We start from the raw sequence: 21,881 nt of genomic DNA, 5'->3' as shown, positions 1-21,881 counted from the left end.
CTCTTAAGTGGCTGTCTGGACTAGACTGTCTTATGTTACTAGTAACCGGCTCCGAGCGGGTTACAATCCCTGTCCCAAACGGTCATTTAGCTGTCGTCAACGTGGGCCTTGGAAGGAGAAAGCGAACGACACTTGGGGGTGTTATGAACCAGGCCTTTCTGGGGATTGCGTTGCGGCCTGAACGAGGGAGGTTTTGACTTTTGGCGACAGTAACACCGGGAGGCCTTCGTGAATGTACCGTCGATGACGACGCATCATTGCTTTCTCGTGGAAATATAGCATTTTAAACGTTATTTTCTGCGTTTATTCTTTTAGTAGTGTTGCAGAAATCTGTAAGAGATTTAGTATTTTTAAAGGTTTAATAAACTGACAGCGGGATCTGGTGCAGATTTAAGTGAAAGTGATTACTTTTACAGAGTTGCAGAGTAACTTTGTAACTTTGTGTTATCTTTTCCTAATTGATACCACTCTGTATGGTCCACTTCAATTTCTATTAATTCATTTGATTACACTATCATTGGTGACACATCACATTTTTTAACCGACTTCACACAGTAGGAGGTTATAGATTCGACCCGTATGTATTTTTTTTTATATGTTTGTCCCCGCATAACTCCTCAGCATATGAACCGATTTTGATAACCTTTTTTTTACACGAAAGAGGGCGGTGGTCCCATTCTACACTGCACCAATATTGGCCCAATATTTTGCCAGTTCTGGTTAATAATGAAGACTATTGTCACCTAATTATTATTATTTTATGTACGTACACGCATATCTCCTAAGCATGTTGTATTAATATATATATATATAACCTTTTTTTATTACCCCGACTTAAAAAATATGAGAGTCGTAGATTAAATAAGGGATTAAATTATTTTTTACTTTTTAGTGCATTTTCATTTTTTTGAAGTCCGTTTTAATTTTTTTTTAATTTCTTTATTTTTTGTGTTTTTATTTTTATTTTTTTCTTTCCAGACTTCAAAAAAATAAATATATATATAAATATATACATATATATATAAAACTATTTATTTTTATTTTTTTCTTTCCAGACTTCAAAAAAATAAATACACACACATATATATATATATATATATATATATATATATATATATATATATATAAAACTAAAAGCATAAAAAATAAAGTAATTAAAAAAAAATTAAAACCTATTTCAAAAAAATAAAAATGTACTAAAAAGTAAAAAATAATTTAATCCCTTATTTAATCTACGACTCTCATATATTTTAAGTCGGCGCCACATTATTTGCACTGTGTAAATCTGGCGCCGACTTAACAAATATGAGAGTCGTAGATTAAATAAGGGATTAAATTATTTTTTACTTTTTAGTGCATTTTTAATTTTTTGTTAGTCGATTTTAATTGTCTCCTTTTATCTCCAATATATTCCATTCGTGTAGAACATCACGTTCTATCATATCTGGTCTCGATTATCAGAATCGACTCGTATCTTCATATCCACACCCTGATATTACGTCATATATGGCGCTCTTACGCTGAGAGCTTGTTATAATTCTTACAGCTATCTCGTCGGACGGTGAATCATACGAATGTACACTGATATGTATACAAACTCACGTGGTACTTATCACGACGTCACACAAAGTGTGCTGATTACTTGCCTTGTGCTAATAAAACAATTTCTAACGTTCTTCTCATTTCTTCATTGAACCTGCATTGGAGTCAGCTGCAATATACATACAAAGGAAAAAAGTAACTTTTAAATCCCAAAAGTCTTAATACTTTAATTTGGAAAAAGTGTTACATTCATAAAATTTGTCCTTTAAAACAATCTAAATCGTAGTGTGTTATGTTCTACACATTTTTTGCTCCTTCAAATCCAAGAGAAATATTCAGATGTTCAACACAGGAATATATATATGTAGCTACTACTATCCTAAATTAAGATCGATGATAAATAATCAGACGTGCCAGCTGCGGGCAGTGATCTGCAATCGAGAGTGACAAGGTCTACAAATGGGATGAGTCATTCGTCATTCATTGATAAAAATTCAAACTTTTTATTATCCACCAACTTGATACACGTGGTTTCAAGCAACCCGTGAATCTGTAATCTGTAAAGATTTAATCAACCGAACATGATTGTCGATAAAACACTTAGATTCCATTTTATTTTTATCGGCGATTCCTGATAGCACACGTTCCAATAAATTGTGTATTCAGTAGTAAATGAGGGATGGTTCAAAGAACATAATGCATTATACGTATGTATTTGAAATCTTGCCGAATTTAAAAACTAACCGGGGGAGGCGGGGGGGGGCTGATATCCATGGAAGTTGAATTATTTCAAATTTATATTAGTTTATTAATTATGTAAGTTTCAACGTAGTATTTTGGGAGCATGATTTTAAGACCTCATATTTTAAACATTTGCTTATTTTATTTGTAATAAGGTAAATATTAGTTCCTTCGAAGTGTTTAGGTGTGTTTACCTCTTAAGCGCGTAGAATTTTTCAACTTAAAACTTCAAAGGTTATAACTTCCATTTACATGCAGCTGGTACGTGCAATGTTAATCGTGGCAGTATTAAGGGGGGGATTCTCGTGTAATATGAATTTAAAAAAAAACTCTTTTCGGATATAAGGAGGCATCTTGAAACTTGCAGAAATTTTTTTTATGTGGATCCTTCTTATTATTTACTTAATAAAAGACTATTGAAGTTGAAAATTGAGTCTGAATGAGGAAATTGAGTAAATGTTATGACGTTTTGAAGCATTAACATTAGTAAGTAGCATTTCTGACGGAAAAGGATTGTCCAGCCTTTGGGCATGCCATTCCTAACGCAGACCTTTGGCAGGTAGGCATCAGTTTCAACAGGCAATGCCACCCGTGGCGCCAGTAAGACCGACCCCGGTCCTTGCTATTCCAGAGGGTTTTCTTCCAGTGAAAATCAGTAATTTTGCAAGCGCAATATCTTAAAAACCAGTGGAAATAAAGTGTATACATTAAAGCTTATTGAATTTGTCTTGGAACGCACTATCAACTCAGGTCTTCAAAAAAAATAGATCCATTTGAAGAACCGAACTTGACCATCGTATCTTTTAAAATAATAATCGAAAACAAAATTCGTTCGCGCTAATAAATGGGCCCCCTCGAACCATTCAATGACATATATTTTTAATTTTTTTATCTCCAGTACTTTAGGAGATATCCAGCTGTCCAGTTTTCCCGCGGACACCCTGTATATTGATATTTTAGTGCTTCCAACCATGCGTTGTGCCAGGTTGCCGCTGTGTTTGAGCAGGTGTTGGATGCCAGCTAGATATACACCACAAACATCCTAAATACACGCCAGTGCATCGCGACTAGTCACCCTCGCAAAATGCTCCGTACAGCGATAACGAATTTAGTCACCATTATCAACCCTTGCGCTTTCCATAGTTCTTTCCGCGTCGTCCTTATCCCTTCTTCCACAACTCCTGTATATATAACCCAGTCCCAAAATCCTGAGGGCAGACCATTCTAGCATCTAAGAGCGGAACCTCTGTCAAACCCGCCAGTTAGGATTTTAAAAATAAAAACCTTTTTGTTGACTTAAAAGTAATTAACGTCAAAGTGACCTGCCTGGTTTAGAGCCGATTTCTCCAGGGAAAACACAGTACAACTGCTCTATCGCTGAAAAGATAGGGAAAGCAAAGTAATTGCAATTTAACATGTATTAAAAATTAAGTACCTATATTTTGGTTAAGTACGAGCGCTCGTTAGAGACTGATACCTAGAATATATTGTTATTGAAACGAGGTGCCAATTCGGCTGTGTTTATACCTAGTAAGCATTTATAAAAAAAAACTGTTACGTATTCTTTATGGCAAAATAAACACATTTAAAAAAAAAAGTAATTAACGTGTTGTACTCGACTCCCTGCTACGGAATCTAACACAGGATATATCTTTTGAATCTACGGAATAGGAAAGATCAGAAAAATGTTAAACATTTCTAGATACGTAAACCCTTAATTGAAGGTTATTATATAACAATATGTTTAGAACACAGCTCTGGGTTTAGGAACTTCGTAAGAATGTCAGAAAATGAATTTGAAAATTTTCTTACAAAAAGGTGTTTCGAAAATAGAAAGGAAAAATACTAAGTTGCGTGCAAATTTCCTGCTTCTGTAAAGTCTCGATCACATTATTCAAGTTACTTGACTTCAAGTCGCTTGAATTCAAGCACTTATACTGACTTCAAGTCGCTTGAATTCAAGCACTTATACTGACTTCAAGTCGCTTGAATTCAAGCACTTATACTGACTTCAAGTCGCTTGAATTCAAGCACTTATACTGACTTCAAGTCGCTTGAATTCAAGCACTTATACTGACTTCAAGTCGCTTGAATTCAAGCACTTATAATGACTTCAAGTCGCTTGAATTCAAGCACTTATACTGACTTCAAGTCGCTTGAATTCAAGCACTTATACTGACTTCAAGTCGCTTGAATTCAAGCACTTATACTGACTTCAAGTCGCTTGAATTCAAGCACTTATAATGACTTCAAGTCGCTTGAATTCAAGCACTTATACTGACTTCAAGTCGCTTGAATTCAAGCACTTATACTGACTTCAAGTCGCTTGAAAACAAGCACTTATACTGACTTCAAGTCGCTTGAATTCAAGCACTTATACTGACTTCAAGTCGCTCGAATTCAAGCACTTATACTGACTTCAAGTCGCTCGAATTCAAACACTTATACTGACTTCAAGTCGCTCGAATTCAAGCACTTATACTGACTTCAAGTCGCTTGAATTCAAGCACTTATACTGACTTCAAGTGGCTTGAATTCAAGCACTTATACTGACTTCAAGTCGCTTGAATTCAAGCACTTATACTGACTTCAAGTCGCTTGAATTCAAGCACTTATACTGACTTCAAGTTTGGGTTCAGTAGTGTCAGGTGCCTTCAAGTTACTTTCAAGAATACTTGAAGCAAGTAGATATCTAAAATGACGTCAAATTGAATTCAAGCGACGAGAAGTCAAGTAACTTGACTAATCTGAACGAGGCTTTAGACTGGCTGCAACGCTGACAAAACTTTTTTATTCGACCACCTGTTGATCGGACAACTGTGTTGCACGCTTTACACGGCTGTCCGCAGACATTGCCCCTCATTTGCCATTTCAACGGAAGACAAAGGACAAGCCGTATTGGTCTACACTGTCTACAGACTGTGTGCGGACAGTGCAAACAGTCTACACTCTACAGAATGGCGAGCTGTTAATTATTGTCCTGACGACGTCTTAGCAGGGGACACCCGCCCCTGCCCCTTACATCTGGGGCACTACGTTTATGACCAACTTGTCTTGCTTCTTCTAACTACTTGACACCTCCACCGGCAAACACCACAACTCACGGTGGTGTAAGGCCGCGTCCAGATCTGAACCGAACGGCGAACCGAACGCCACTTGAGACTCCCTAATGCCGCGTTCCTACGTGTGGAACGTATATTTCTAGCGATTTTCGCCAGTTTAGATAGAGTCTCGTGGCTCGGTACAGATAAAGATTGAAGGACGGACAGTGTTTAGGGTAGTGCAGACCAAAGGTCTGTTGCTGTCTGTTTTCTTTTATAAATGTAATACATGCAGATATACGCAGCGGGTGCTTGATCTGCGGACATGGAGCGCTCGTCCGAACGGTGAAACTATTCTGAGAGTCCCGTGGACATTTAGAACCGTAGCACAGTGTGCGACTTTTGACAAAAATCGCTAGACAGCGCAAATCTTAACCGAATTCAATAATTTTTTTTTTAAAATACTCGTAAAGGGCTCAGCAATAACGGAGGGGTGCAGTAAATCCTGTATTTTTTAGTCTAATCTATAAAAAATATTATTTAGCATAACATGACATGATGTGCACAATGATAGACGGCAAAGTGTGTAATATACTAACTCAGCAAAAGCTTCATCTTGCTGTTATATTTGTCGAGTTGGACCTAAATTTATAAATAACCTGGGTTATGTGAAAAGTCTTCGAAGTAATGAAGATACTACAAATTCGGCCTTTCTACACTCCACTGTTGGATCCGTTTCATGGAATATCTATTACACGTAGCGTATAATCTTGATTTCAAAGAAGGTTCAGCAAGGACAGCCAAAAAAAAAGATTTAAAGAAATTAAGGGAACAAAGTATACAAAATTCTTTAAAATGTAATCTTTCATTACACGTAGATATTGTTAAGCAAGGTTTTGGAACAACCAACACTGGTAATGTTGCTCGTTCCTTTTTTGCCCAAGCCAAAGCCGTTGCGAAATATACTGGTTTAGATGAACATTTGATCCAAAGATTGTATAATATTTTGCAAGTTTTAACTTGTGGTAGAATGAGCGATTGTAGTAAATTTAAAACATATTGCTTCGATACTGCAGATATTTGTGTGGAATTGTATGAACGGTATAAAATGCCACCATCCCTTCATAAAGTTCTTATTCATGGAAGCGACATTATTAAATCATTTGATTTACCGTTTGGCTGGCTATCAGAAGAGCCACAAGAAGGAAATAATACAATTTTTCGTAAAGCACGAGCTAAACATAGCAGAATGTGCAACAGGCAAATGAGTAACAAAGATATTTTACATTATCTCTTGATCTCGTCAGATCCCTTAATTAGCTCTCTCAGACTGAAAGAAGATAAAAAAGTTAAGCCCTTAACGGTTGATGCTGAAGAAATGTTATTATAAAATAAGCCACAATGCATGTAACATTTCAGTGCATCTAACATGGCACATATAATTCATATTAACAAATTATTATAAAATTAGTTGCCACATCAAATTCTATTTTAATTACAATTCCTAAGAAAAATTAAAAAAAAATATATATATATTAGAAATAAAATCAAAACTAATAAAAATAAAATATGATTTAAAAGTATTATATTTAAATCAGCTACACTTACAGTTCATTTAAAACATAAATTTTGTAAATTTGAATTAAATTTTTTATTTTATAGCTAATATTAAATTTACAAAAAAATCATTATTCATTTTTAATATCCTCAATTTCCAAAGTTTACGTTTTTATGTCACGTTATGCTAAATAATATTTTTTATAGATTACACTAAAAATACAGGATTTACTGCACCCCTCCGTTATTGCTGACCCATTTACGAGTATTTAAAAAAAATATATATTGAAATCGGTCAAAATTTGCGCTGTCTAGCGATTTTTGTCCAAAATCGCACACTGTGCGTAGGCGTAGGTACGCTTGGGAAGGTCTGTGGGACACCCTTCGTTTATCACCAACTTGTCTTGCTTCTTCAAACCACTTGACACCCCGAATGGCAAGGACGACACCAAGTCATGGTGGTGTGAGGGACAGGGATGCACCACTACAATTGTTTACCCCATGTGGGTGAGCCATTCCTTTGATGGTTCGGGACTTTACCGACATCGGCTGGGAACAGCCCGAACACCTCGGCGAGCCTGACTTTCCTTTGGTCGAGGGCAGGGGTTGAAACGGTTCCGAGAATAATTGTTTCTTTCAAACTGTTATATATCGGTTCTGACTGAAACAGTTATGAAGAACCGATAATTCTGAATAACTGTTATAAGGAAACCAAAATTTCTGGCTATATCGATTTCGGTTACGGTTCTGCAGAACCGATATTATGTCGGTTCCGTAACGGTTATAAATCGATTTTATAACAGTAATGTATCCTATCTGTTACGCATCGGGTATGCGTAGCACGTTTCAAAATATTTACGATCAATGTCACATTTTTTTAATGAAAATTCGATTTGTTTATACAGGGCCGTTCGTGGCGGGGGTGCAGAATGTGCCCCCGCACCCAGGCGGCCAAACCTAGGGGCGGCCGCAGGCCGTTTATTGTATGTAAAATTTTGATTAATAAGAATAATAATCGAAACTCTTTTCCATGATAACTGTTTAAAATTAGGTATGTATAGGTATAAAAGTAAACACTGCATATTAAATTCTTAATTAAGGAATATTGAATTAATAAGGGCGACAATATTGTTTTTGCACCTGAGCGGCACAAAACTCAGGAGCGGCACAAAACTCAGGAACGGCCCTGTGTTTATAAGTCTTTTTATCGCTGGGCCTCTCTATCTGGTGTCTCTCTTTTCAAAACTCCATCAATGCAGGAAAAACCGAAATGAAAGACAGCATCTGTAAATTAAGTATTGAAAAGAGAGATTCTAGATAGATAGGCTCAGCGATGAAGGATCTTATAAACAAACGCGAAGAGCGATTCTCTGGGTCAGAGGGTTTAAGACCAATTGGCCGGAGTCACTTGTACTCCTGAGCTAGTGGCGAGCAGGTTGAATTTAATACAAAAATATGATATTTCGCAGCAAGACACGTTTTCGTCCTCAAGACACTGTCTTTATTTTAAAAAAAAGTTAATAATCTACATAATTAATATAAAATTAGTAGTAAGTTTGTACATATTAGGAAAGTTATTGCTGTAGTGTTAGCAATACTTCAAATTAAGTGTCAAATTAATATTAGTCGTAGTGTATAATAGTTATTAGTGATATTTAAAAACATATCGACATAATAGGCCGAAAGAAATGCGACATTGTTCGTAATTATTTTGAAACGTGCGATGACAGAATGAAAATGCGATGTATAGTTGGAAGTTGCTCTGCAACAATTTCGGTATGTGTATACAATTTGCTTTGTTTAAATTTTTAGACACTTAAGGGGGCACGCCACATTAATAAGTGTTTAACTTAAACGTAACTTAAAAAAAAATTATTTCAAACTATTTTTCAGAATCAATTTATTCATCACAGATTTATTATTTAATCATAATTTAAAAGGTGCTTACGCATGGGTAAGGCGAGCCCAGCCCATAGCAAGAGTTTACTCTATAACCGATATATAACCGTTGCGGAACCGATATAGTATGTGTTCTTTACTTGTTTAGCGTAAATAAATAATCAATCAATCTGTAGCTGTAAATAATTTTGCATTTTTCTTCGTTATTTTTTCATGAATGTTTATGTTGGTCATCTCTCCCAAGGACGCGAACCATCGTTCTTAATGACTAGTGCCATCTCTCCTAGCACCTTAAGGTGCGTTTCCACCAGCGTTCGCGAACATTGTGGGAATTGAATTTCCTGTTCGCGAACTGTTCGCTGGTGAGGACGCACCTTTACGCGAGCAATGGATATAAAAAGTTTGCGAACAACGTGCGAGCATTGTTTGCTAACAGTGTTCGAACTGTTCGCTCGTGAGGACCCACCTTAAGGAGAGATGGTCAGATGACCTGACTTCAGTTTTCAGCCCGATTTTCAGCAAATATTGTCTTAAAGCAAATATCGATCAGTTTTTCTGAATCAGCATAAAATTCTGAACATATTACGTTTATTCTGATAGAATAAATAATATCAGTATTAATTTTAATAGCCATTTTATATTAGGTGAGCCAACTGTCCTCAACTTACCCTATGTGTATTTTATTTTAAACGCAGCTTTCTAAATTCACTATTATATTTTTAACATTACGTATTTTCTCTCTGAATGTTTGCTAAGGACTAACTTAAAGAACACACTTTTACTAAATATTGGTTACTCTAATACTCTCGTAAAATAAACAAGTAGAATGTCACGTTGCACTTCAAATTGATTTACAAATACCAATTACTAGATTCTTCTAATTTGGAACGTATTATCTGAAATTTATTATTTCCAGATTTCGTTGCATTCGGAACAACAACGTTACCGTTTATGATCTGAATCAAACTTAATGTTTTTATTGGCTATTTTATAATTACTGCCTTGGCATAACCTTGACAATGTCCAGCAATTTCAATCGTCAAGAAATAGCCTACAATGTTAGGTAATTTGAAAGAGCATGTTTGCTAATTAAACAGAATGTAGATGACCTTGGTACGATCCATATGAATTCACCTTGAAGAAAATTAACTTAATCACGTAATGTTTATCTCAACCTCAAACGGTCATTAAAATAAAAAGACGTCGTCTCCCAGGAAGATTAAGTGATACTACTTAGCTTGTAACACACCTAGTTTTGAACCCTGTATAAGATATGGAACCGTCTAATCACTTGCAAGTAGTACTTAAGCCTTATCGAATCTATTCGAATATACATATACTTATCTACATATGGAAGGTTCAGAAGCCAATCAGTGTAAGTCCAACTTTGCCGGAAAATGAGTTACGTAGTTTGAAACCCTCTTTATTGTTAACAATTTCTGTTGATAAATCAATTAAGTCACTACTTCGGTACGTAAGCAATAAATGGCGGTACTTACATATATTGACCACGGAATTACTAGGCAAAATTATTCAGAGAATAAACTCGTCGGCGTAAATCTCGGTTTTGACGCTAACTGACTCATATTAAGTCGCTTCTGAATCCTCCATAATGCACATACATATGTATTGTGTATGAAAAATCAAAGAAGCGCAGCTTATATCAGTTACCTATATATTTTATCTACATAAAATTCGAATACATACATACTTTGATAAAGTTCGATTACACTTTGTAAGCATTAAGCTGCGTATCAACTTTGCGAGGCTTGCTCGCGAGGAACGCCTCGCGGAGTGGAGAGTCTGGGGACTACCTCAATATGATCACCTTGTGCAAAGTGAAAAGGAACGGGGAATCCACTCCGCGAGGCGTGCCTCGCGAGCAAGCCTCGCAAAGTCGATACGCACCTTTAAGGAGAGGTTCCGGTCTGGAGTCCAAAAAAATAGGTGATATTTAGGAATTAATTAAAGGAAAACTACTATATATATTTTAGTGGGATTTTTTGTATTGTATTAAGGATGTCTTAAATTATAGAAATATATTTTTTGTTTTATAATTAATCATTGCAGACGGCCCTCGGTAGCCGTTAAAGTGAAGGCGTCAAAAAAATCGACATTTAGACCGGAACCTCCCCTTAAGGTGAAATCTGACGGCACGTGGATAGGCGAGACTGGTCGGCTCGCCTGGGCTCGCGAATCGGCGATCCATGTGCGTTCTCACAGCGCGGGACTCGGCGAGACGGCTTGGCTCGCTTAGGCTCGCCTAGGCTCGCCGGTCGGCGAGCCGTGAGCGTTATGACTGCGCGTAGGCTCGGCGAATCTCGAGCCAAACTCCCCCAGGCTCGCGGATCGGCGATCCATGAGCGTTTTCACGGCACGAGACTCGCCGAGCCCACGCGCCGTGAGAACACTCATTGCTCGCCGGTTTGCGAACCCAGGTTCGCCTAGGCTCGCGAGTCGACGAGCCATGAGCGTTCTGACGGCGCGTTGGATCAGCGAGTCTCGTGTCAAGCTCGCCCAGGCTCGCCCAGGCTCGCGAGCCGGCGAGCTATGAGCGTTCTCACAGCGCGGAACTCGGCGAGAAGGCTCGGCTCGCCTAGGCTCGCTCAGGCTCGCCCAGGCTCCCAAGTCGGCGATCCATGTGCGTTCTCACAGCGCGGGACTCGGCGAGAAGGCTCGGCTCGCCTAGGCTCGCCCAGGCTCGCGAGTCGGTGATCCATGAGCATTCTCACGGCGCGGGCCTCGGCGAGACGGCTCGGCTCGCTTAGGTTCGCCCAGGCTCGCTTAGGTTCGCCCAGGCTCGCCCAGGCTCCCAAGTCGGCGATCCATGTGCGTTCTCACAGCGCGGGACTCGGCGAGACGGCTCGGCTCGCTTAGGTTCGCCCAGGCTCGCCCAGGCTCCCAAGTCGGCGATCCATGTGCGTTCTCACAGCGCGGGACTCGGCGAGAAGGCTCGGCTCGCCCAGGCTCGCCCAGGCTCGCGAGTCGGCGATCCATGAGCATTCTCACGGCGCGGGCCTCGGCGAGACGGCTCGGCTCGCTTAGGTTCGCCCAGGCTCGCTTAGGTTCGCCCAGGCTCGCCCAGGCTCCCAAGTCGGCGATCCATGTGCGTTCTCACAGCGCGGGACTCAGCGAGAAGGCTCGGCTCGCCCAGGCTCGCGAGTCGGCGATCCATGAGCATTCTCACGGCGCGGGCCTCGGCGAGACGGCTCGGCTCGCTTAGGTTCGCCCAGGTTCGCTTAGGTTTGCCCAGGCTCGCTTAGGTTCGCCCAGGTTCGCCCAGGCTCCCAATTCGGCGATCCATGTGCGTTCTCACAGCGCGGGCCTCAGCGAGACGGCTCGGCTCGCCCAGGCTCGCCCAGGCTCGCGAGTCGGCGAGCTATGAGCGTCCTGACAGGGCGTAGGCTCGGCGAGTCTTCGGCGAAGCTCGCCGATCCACGTGCCATAAGATTTCACCTTTAGAACCTTTCTAGACGTGGCACTGATTCGCGATTACGGCTTTGAACAAATTCACACCTATTCTATATCTTTTTATTTTTTTTTTCAAATCTTTGTTACCTGTGCCAAGTGAATATCTATGAAATACCTGTTGTGAGACATAGAAATGTGAAAAGGTCCTTGTTCTCGTTTCTCATGTACTTATGCGATTTTCGATCATCTATTAGGTATTTGATTATATTTATAAATCATACTTCTCTATCTCAAAGTACAGGTATATTTAGAATTTGAGTGTTACTTATATGTTTTAGTTATGAGGCTTCATAACTACGCGCGATACAGGTACTTGTTGTTCTCTCAACTAATTTCTTTTTTCTCGTCATATTTTACATTTCACAACCTCAATGTCAATCCCAACCATCATTGGAAACGAAATCAGAGAACATTTAAGCGAACAAAAAAGTTACCACTTTTTCGAACCACCCTACGTCTATTAGTTTTTAATATCAACTGAAAACTGTAGTATGTGCCTAATATGCATATTCTGAAAGAGAATTAAAAGCTGTATAAAACCCAGGTACAGTTGAATTTATTTAACTAAAAAACAAAAACCTCACGTAATATTAAACAAGACAACACACTTTTAAAGCCAACAAAAATTGACCACTTTTGAATATTAATAAAAAAAATCTAATATTTTGTGGGGGCACCTTTTGCTTTTAGGGCAACCTAAAAAGGTACTAAACGTGGTAGTTTCTCTGTCGGCTCCAAAAATGCGTTACCCCGTTCAATTTCATGTAACACTTTTGTTTATCGGTTAAATAAATTCAACTTTAACTGGATTGTATACAGCTTTAAATTCTCCATCAGAATATGCATATTAAACATACCACAGTCCCAAATGTATGCTAAAAAAAATTATGTTAAACGATTGTATTAAAAATGTAGTAAAAACTAAATTAAAATGCACTAAAAACTACAAAATAATTCTCTTCTTGTACTTCAATTTTGATGGTGTTAATATCACTTTAAATAAAATCGTGGGACACGATATTTCATAACAGGGTATGAATCACCTTAATACAGAAGCAAACATCGAAATGAATTTGTTGTTAGAAAGTTTTCATTCGCATTAATGAAACAAAATATTTTAATTGCGGGATACAGATTGCAATGTGGCTTAAAATTGATAAACTGTAGTTGATGATGTTCCACTTGCCAACCGATTCTTCAACTTCTGGTTGCACATGGTGCCCCACGATTTTAATTAAAGTGATATTAACACCATCAGAATTGAAGTACAATAAAAGAATTATTTTTCAGTTTTTACTGCATTGTAATTTACTTTTTACTACATTTTTAATAAAATCGTTTAACATAACATTTGTTTTTTATATATTTTTTACTTTCTAGTTTTTAGTGTTTGTGGATTTACATTTCACAGCTCAGACTTCTTTACAAAAATCTTTTATTGCTGTATACAGTTTGCTTAAACTTTACAGTGCTACAGTCACTAAAAAATAATTATTTTCTTGTACCACAATTTCGATGGCAACATACTACGAATGCCTGCAAACTTTTACTTTTACTATTCGTACATACGTGACGAATCATTTCTCGATAAATTGTGTATTTTCGGTAATCGCGATGCGACTAGCCTCCCGAACGCAGCGGCTTTTGTCGTTTTCGTAAAGACCGCGAGTGGCTAATTTCAAGTCGTTTGGATTTGTGGTTATAGGTTATATTTATCGACGACTGGGTAATTTTGTCACCCGCTCGGGCTTAATTTTTTTTTTAAATATTGTATTGTCATCTAAACTACGCACGTCTGCAAAGTTTCGAGACAATTGGATAGTTGGAAGTGGGTGAAATTTGAGTTGCCAGATTTGAACCGTACAGACGTACAAGCAAACATGCAAACAGAGGATCTGAATAAAATCGTTTAACAACAAAAATAGAAGGAATTGAAATAGTGGTAACTTTTTGTCCGCTAGTATGCATACCGAATCATCGGTGTATATTGACGAATCTCTATAAATACTTACACTCGTCACCATTCAAGGTCGAAACGTACACGAACTGCGTATGATTATGTGAAACACTTAACTAGTAGGTCGTGTACATATTTCCAAGTGTCACTTCAATCTTAATCCAGCACACTCCGAGTATACTGCGCAGGCACATCAGAGTTTAGATTAAAGTTACACACTGACATAATTAAACGTTGCAATAATGGAAGAATTCATGGACCGTAGAATCAAATGAATTATTGATTTCGAAATCGTTGTGCGTACGTACTGCCTTCTTCCTATTCCAATGTTTTTTATTTAACAAGCGCAGCGTTTATGAAAAACGTCTCTGGTCTATTAACGAGCGAATAAGTGGAGGTGCAACGCGTAAATCTACCCGTGTATCAACGAAAGATGGTGTTTCTTACTGTCCACGTAGGAAATTACTTGCAAGCTATAGCAAATGTTCAATCATACCTAGCACACGTGTAGAAATTCCAACGATGCAAGCTGGTTGTGTAGCGGACTATATCCCGGAGCACGTGGATGCATGTACGAACTCCAGTGGAAAACTAAGGCACAAGTCGAAGACTAGTCCTCCGCGTTATCGATACATTTCGAAGTACAAAATCCGTCAAACGTGATGGCGTTATCGTTTTTGCCTTGCACGGCAATCTGTTACTCGTTCACTTATCGGGTAATATCACTCTTATGGCCCCTCCTGGAGTATTTGAAAAACTGTCCTTGTCTAAAATGGCCAATTGTAACTGTGCACGTTTTCCTTCGACAATGTTAATACTTTACTTCTGTTCAATTTTTAATACACTTCGCACGCTCTTATTAGAGAAGATCTTGTGTAACAATCCTGGGCCTGGATGATCTCACAGTGTTACTCGATCGTCACCGCCTGTAGCACAAAATGTACGTATATGTCTTTTCCATTCACCATCTTCCAGGTAACCGTCGTAGTTCCGACCTAAGCGGAATCCACGCTGGGTAAGATTTCTGACAATATTCTCAGAACGAACAGTTATGTCCACTTACAAGATTTAAAAAATATCACTGCCATCTAGTTATCTAGCTGGTTATCAAGTAAAAGCCTCACAGGTGTTCGTGCGTTAGACGACACGGACGATTGCACAACGCGATCGGGATAGAAATTTTACGATCTTTTAGTTCGTGGAATGAACGCGGAACTGTATCGCGATTGACGGGAACTTTGCGTCCGCTGATCGGTCGATACGAAAGTAGGAAGAGGGAGGAGGAACACAAAACACTTAGTGGAGAACCAGATAACGTAGCACCTGTTCCGTTTAGAGAAGGGCCGCTGTGTTCCACGGCTCGTTCCGCGCGTTGTATAAACACTGTTCCCGGCGTTTACTCGACCGTCTCAAATAACAAACTCAAATGCTTTCTGCGCGCACTCAGCCCCCACGAGTCACGAGGATGGAGCACCGATTGGCATAGAGCGCGGAAAAGTTTAATCGCATCCGGCATACCCGATCGTCTGTTTCCTAGGGATCCTCTGTTTTCTCTCACATTTTCATTGCGTCCACTCCACTACGAACGGAGTTTATCGTATACGTATACATACTCTGTAGTACACAATTTCATCGACTCTTCGCGCTTAAATGATTTAGTTCATTTCTGTAATATGACTCAGGTTTGTTTTTGCCAGTGAATTTGTGGCGTACACAATGTGCATGATTTCGGCGGAGTTTTGTTGGGTTTTTTATTAAGAAGTGAATTTCTTATTGCAACTCATTTGTTTTTTAATTTCCTATAAATAATGAAAAAGTAAAAGAAGCGTAGTAGAAAAATACAGTTTACTCCGCAGGCAAATAAGTAGAGGAAGTGCAGCACATTTGGAATACTGTTGGTAATTTGGAATACCGAAGTGTCTAATAAACTACTAACGTTATCTAATTTGTGACGCCGTAGATAACACTGTCCAACAAAATTAAACTCTTTTTCTGACTACTACATGCGATGCAGCAGAAATTTTTCCCTCGGAAAGCATTAACAGAAGTGGTAAGTCACGTTTTGTTTTCAATACAGAAGCGAAATAGTTTGGCAAAACATGCGCCGCCGACAGTGGTAGTCACGCGCGTTAAGGGGGTAGGTCACCCTCGCTAGCCTTAAAACAGGCCTTTTTCAAACGCAAATTGTAAGGTGATAAATAACAATAGAGACAACTTTTTTTTTAGTTTTATTCGTTGTTCTATGAGCTTTAACGCATAAAACGAAAAGTCTAAATATCTCTATGTACATAAAACTTGTGAGTAAAAACGTAATGGCATGTACGTGGTGCACCGTTTGATGGTGTACATAACATCTCGAAAACCGCTCCAATGATTTGGATGGAAATTTAATGAGACATGCAGAAAACCATCCCCTAAGATGTGTTGGAAGCAGATTTTCGAAAAAAAATAATACAATTTTTATGTCGAAAAATACGATTTTAGTTATTTCTTGTATGGAAAATATTTTTTATCTTTTTTTAAAGAATTTATCTCGAAAATCTGCTTCCAAAACATCTTAGGGAATGGTTTTCTGCATGTCTCGTTAAATTTTCATCCGAATCCTTGGAGCGGTTTTCGAGATTTTTTGTACACCATCAAACGGTGCACCGCGTACATGCCATTACGTTTTTACTCACAAGTATTATGTACATAGAGATATTTAGACTTTTCGTTTTATGTGTTAAAACTCATAGAACAACGAATAAAACTAAAAGAAAACGTTGTCTCTATTGTTGTTTATCACCTTACAATTTGCATTTGAAAAAAGGCCTGTTTTAAGGCTAGCGAGGGTGACCTACCCCCTTAAGGGGGTATACCCGTTTGAACCCTCGGAAAATGTATACATTTTGTGGATTTTTTTACAAGTCAACGGTTTGATGCAGATTTCCCGTTTTTTAACTATGTTTACATAGTATTATGGACTACTTATAAAAAAAGTTTCAGTTAAAAAACTATTGTTTTTCGGAAGTTACGGATACATGTCCGAAAGTCTCTCGATTTTAGACGGCTAAACGGTGGCCCTAAAAACTCGCGCTACGTTCAACCAATTTACTTCAAATTTTGCATGCAGAATCATAATAAGATTCCACATCGTCCAACGAAGGCTTTTTTTATTTCGATTCCCCGTTTATTATTTATAAAGGAAAAAGGTGAATTTTTCTCTTAGAAAAATTTAACTTTACCTTTGATCTCTCACCATTTCTTTATTTTCCAAAATTTTCAAAATCGCCTTCGTTGGACGATGTGGAATCTTATTATGATTCTGCATGCAAAATTTGAAGTAAATTGGTTGAACGTAGCGCGAGTTTTTAGGGCCACCGTTTAGCCGTCTAAAATCGAGAGACTTTCGGACATGTATCCGTAACTTCCGAAAAACAATAGTTTTTTAACTGAAACTTTTTTTATAAGTAGTTAATAATACTATGTAAACATAGTTAAAAAACGGGAAATCTGCATCAAACCGTTGACTTGTAAAAAAATCCACAAAATGTATACATTTTCCGAGGGTTCAAACGGGTATACCCCCTTAAGCGATTGTGTTACGCTGAGCGGCTGTGTATCGTGCGTCCCCGTTGACTACCACTGTCGACGGCGCACGTTTTGCCAAACTATTTCGCTTCTGTATTGAAAACAAAACGTTACTTAACACTTCTGTTGGTGGTTTCCGAAAGAAAATTTTCTGCTGCATGGCGTGGAGTAGTTAAATTTTCTCCTAGACCCTTAGTTTTTAAAATATATAACAAAATATCTGCAAAAATTGGTGCATTTCGGGTGTCCTTTTCCCTTTGATCGTTGTTTAAACATATTTAAATGCTTATAATTCAATAATAACTTATACCGTTGTGATCGCGAGGGTTCATAGAATAATTTGACGTAACGAGCAACCAAATAACTATTATAGTTTGAACACAAAAGATGTTCAAATTTGAAAATTTGCATTTTTTTCAAAATCGAATTTCTCAAAAACTGACGGTGATGGCGACAAACGGTTTGCGGATTCGTTTTCAGCGCACAAAAATCTATAAGAAACGGTATTGAATCTTACAGACCAAAATGGCTGTTGGACAGTGTAATTGAACACCAACAACATATATTGAACAGTATATACATATTATATAAACTATAAGTGTTGAACTGATCGATATTTCTAATACAAGTACAGATTAAATTCAACCTCATCAATATTATGAAGCGAATATATGTATCGGATTTAAAACGAAAAGATGTATCAGATAATATGTCTAAACATAAGAGCAATATCTGAAATTTTCTTTTTTTGGGGAATGACCTTGAATGAACATGATGTGATGAAGTGAAATTTTTTCAGGGGGACCCATTAAGAGCATATGAAATCGACAACTCGAGCGATTGTTGCTTGCTCTGCACTGGGCTCAACAATTTTGGATCGACTTTATTGTTGATTCTTTACAAAATTAAAATGTTATACCGTACATATAACCTACAACATTCTGTAAAGAATCAAAGAAAAAGTCGATCTAAAACTGTTAGAGCTTTTAATTGTTATAGAACTTATACAAGAACTGTTCCAGAAGCAATGTACTTGTAGAACCATTACAAATATTGCATGTCCTACATATCATGTAATATACATATATACAGGGTGTTTCACTACAAGTGGTAAACCTTTAGGTATGGGTGATTCTACAGGCCAAAATAAGACGAAAATATAGAATAAAATTTCTTACAAAGAAACATCCCGAACCGGAAAATTCAAAAAAATTCTGAAACCTTGTGGATATGTAGGGGATTTCCTCCTGATTACAACGCATGTTTTTTGCTGCCTAAATTTACTCTAAGGGGATGAAATTAACCCCTGAAGATTCGGCTATTTTTCGATTTTATTCTGTAACACGCAATCTGTAAGAGATGGAAAAAAAGTTTCAAGACAACAGTTACTTGTTTTAATTATATCTATCAAATCGTACAAGTTTTATCAAATGTTTAAACAATTAGAAAAAAAGTTATAAACAAAAATATTAATAATGTTTTCTAAAAATCGTTTTATCACGTGAAATCTGAATTAAGAGTGAATTTGGGCAACAAAAAAAATTGCGTTGTAATCAAGAGGAAGTCCCTTACATATTCACAAAGTTTCAGAATTTTTTGAATGTTCGGGTTTAGGATCTTTCCTTGTTAGCATCTTTCATCGTTTTCGAAAAAATTGACTTTAAATTTTAGCCCAGTACGCGTGCACCGAAGTACACTTTTGGTCGCCTGGGGGCAGACGGAGGGTAAGGCTTTCTAGAAGTCGTTTCGCTAAATTGTTCTTCGGGTGCACGCGTATTTGGCTGAAACTCAAAGTCAATTTTTTCGAAAACGGAGCGTGATATATAAAAACATTTTATTCTACATTTTCGTCGTATTTTGGCCTGTAGAATCACCCCATAAAAGAGTTACCACCTGTAGTGAAACATCCTGTATATCACACACAATACATAACTTATGCATACAGCCTGTCCGATTAAAATGTGTTCGACTTAATTCATAGAGAAGTTTATTTAATTGAATTTTAAAATACATATATACATTCTTTGTTGTTAGAACTAAAATGCTACTACATCAATGGGGGGTTCAGTCGCTAACAGCGTCGATAATCGACTGGCATCTCCGAGGCATACTTTGTACCAGGTTGACAGCGTATTTGTGTGGTAAGGTTCTCCAAATCTGGCGAATTTGTTGCAGTGAATACTTTACGGTGAATACTTGTCCCCTATGAAGTTTCTGCTTCATACATATATGCCCAGGCATTTTCGATAACATTAGCATCAGGTGACTGTGACGGCCATTCCAATTGCTTCATGCCAGATTCCTCTTTCACGCACAAGGGGAGGACACCATGAGGTAGACACCGATTTTGATGAGCTTTGGCACGCTGGATCTATGTCGAAAATAAGTAATTAGGTGTCCCAGTGTTTCTGCCAATGGGCCTTAATAATAAAGATAAGTTTTACATGGTCTTCTCATCCCACGTATAGCTTCAGTGGATTAGCGTCGCCGGGCGTCTTGGTTTCACACCGGGGTCACGAACAAATGCTCCGCGATTCCGTGGACCTGCTCCGATGTCATAATCGTTTTTGATGCCTTGTCCTTTAACCTGGCCATAACTACCTTATATGGCTTACCCCATAGGTCACGGTCCACGGTGCCACATAAATCCCTCCATAGCTATGCATAGTTGCTCATTCGACCTCCAGATGAGGACTTGGACGTTCCTCCTAGCTTCTGAGTATGCCCTCCTATAATCATTCACGTCTGGGGCACGCTTCTTCCTTCTTCGTTGGAATGCCTTCCTAGCCTAGTGCATTTCCTTCCTTGCCACCGCAATCTCCTCACACCAGCAGTAATTCAGTTTTCGGCTGCCCCGAGGGAGATTCTTCCTTTTTAACTTCCTCCTGATCACTTCCCCTAGGAGACGCTAGAACTTATCGGCAAGCAGGTCAGGTGGGTCCTGCCGTGGCATTGGTGGGGCCTGGCCCCCGGGTTCCGAATCCTTGAGTTCTCCATACCTTCTCAGGATGGCCACCGTATCCAAGTCCTTAACCGAAAACGGGGACCAGACTGGGACCGCTACTGATCTCCTTAGTTTTGCTATGGTGCGCAGTACATATCTATGGTCAGATGCAGTGAAGTATGTCAGTACCTCACTCCTCTTAACCATGTTGGCCGTTGCTCGGTCCATAGACATCACATCAACAACGGAAGATCCCCCGTTGCGAAAGAATGTGTGCTTTTCCCTCAGTCTAATGAGGGCGAGCCCCTGCCTTGCCAAGAGGCCTATAAATGCCTTCCCCTTGCGGGTGGATTTCCTACCCCCCGCCACCACACGCTGGGGATTTGGCGTCCAGGTCGCCCGCCAGAATCATACCTTTGCCCGGGGCCGCGAGGCCATTGAGAATCGCCTCCAACACGTCTACGTACTTGAGGAAGTCGTGTTTTTTTATTAGCGGAGCAGTAGCAGCTAATTCCTGTCCTGCTGTCCACCATCACTGCCACTATCCCCTCAACGGCTGTTGGAGGGGCCAGGGTCGCGAATATCCCATTAAACTCCGTCACCCATACGGATGCGTCTCCCGAGGCGTCATTATTCCACTCGGGCATCTGTCGAAAGGGCTCCGAGATAATCACTATATTGACACTGAGCTGGCATACATTCTGAGTCAGGTGATGGCGAAACTTCCGAAAACCGGTCAAACCCGATTGGGCTGAAATTTTGCAAATAGCTTCATTTTGCATAAAAATAACGTTTGCGAGAAGGATTTTTGGCGACTCGAATTTTTTTTTTACCATTTCAATGCCGTTCCCTACCTTACCGACAGAGTCGAGAATAGGATACAACAGTTATTCAGTGCATTCTCCTTATTATTCTCCTGTATATACATATTTAATATCGTTCAATAATGTTGAGAATGCATTGAAGCTTGGCCCCGTGTAAACTCACATCGGTTCGCTACCATGCTTTACGCGCCCGCGAGCGGGCGCGCGCCCCCCGCCCCAAACTAGCCCAAAACCAATACTAATACCCAGTATCAAGCTGATATCTCTTTCTAAGTTGATCTCTGTTTTATAGATTTTAGGAGATTAATAAGGAGAATGCACTGAATAACTGTTGA

At 38.9% G+C, this 21,881-nt stretch overlaps 1 protein-coding gene across 2 annotated transcripts in view; it reads right to left on the bottom strand.

Annotated features, from left to right (window-relative positions):
- The window catches only part of LOC143371656 (acyl-CoA Delta-9 desaturase), a 45,630-nt gene extending 30,624 nt beyond the window's left edge, over positions 1-15,006 (bottom strand). For both annotated transcript variants that reach the window (XR_013086084.1, XM_076817103.1), the window contains exon 1: positions 14,705-15,006. The gene's annotated coding sequence lies outside the window, so the exon portion shown is untranslated. The remainder of the gene's footprint in view (positions 1-14,704) is intronic.
- Between the last annotated feature and the right edge of the window lie 6,875 nt (positions 15,007-21,881).

This window comes from Andrena cerasifolii, chromosome 7 (genome assembly GCF_050908995.1).
Source record: "Andrena cerasifolii isolate SP2316 chromosome 7, iyAndCera1_principal, whole genome shotgun sequence".
Classification (NCBI taxonomy): domain Eukaryota; kingdom Metazoa; phylum Arthropoda; class Insecta; order Hymenoptera; family Andrenidae; genus Andrena; species Andrena cerasifolii.
Note: the sequence above shows the minus strand (reverse complement) of the source record. Positions and strands in the feature narration are given on the sequence as shown.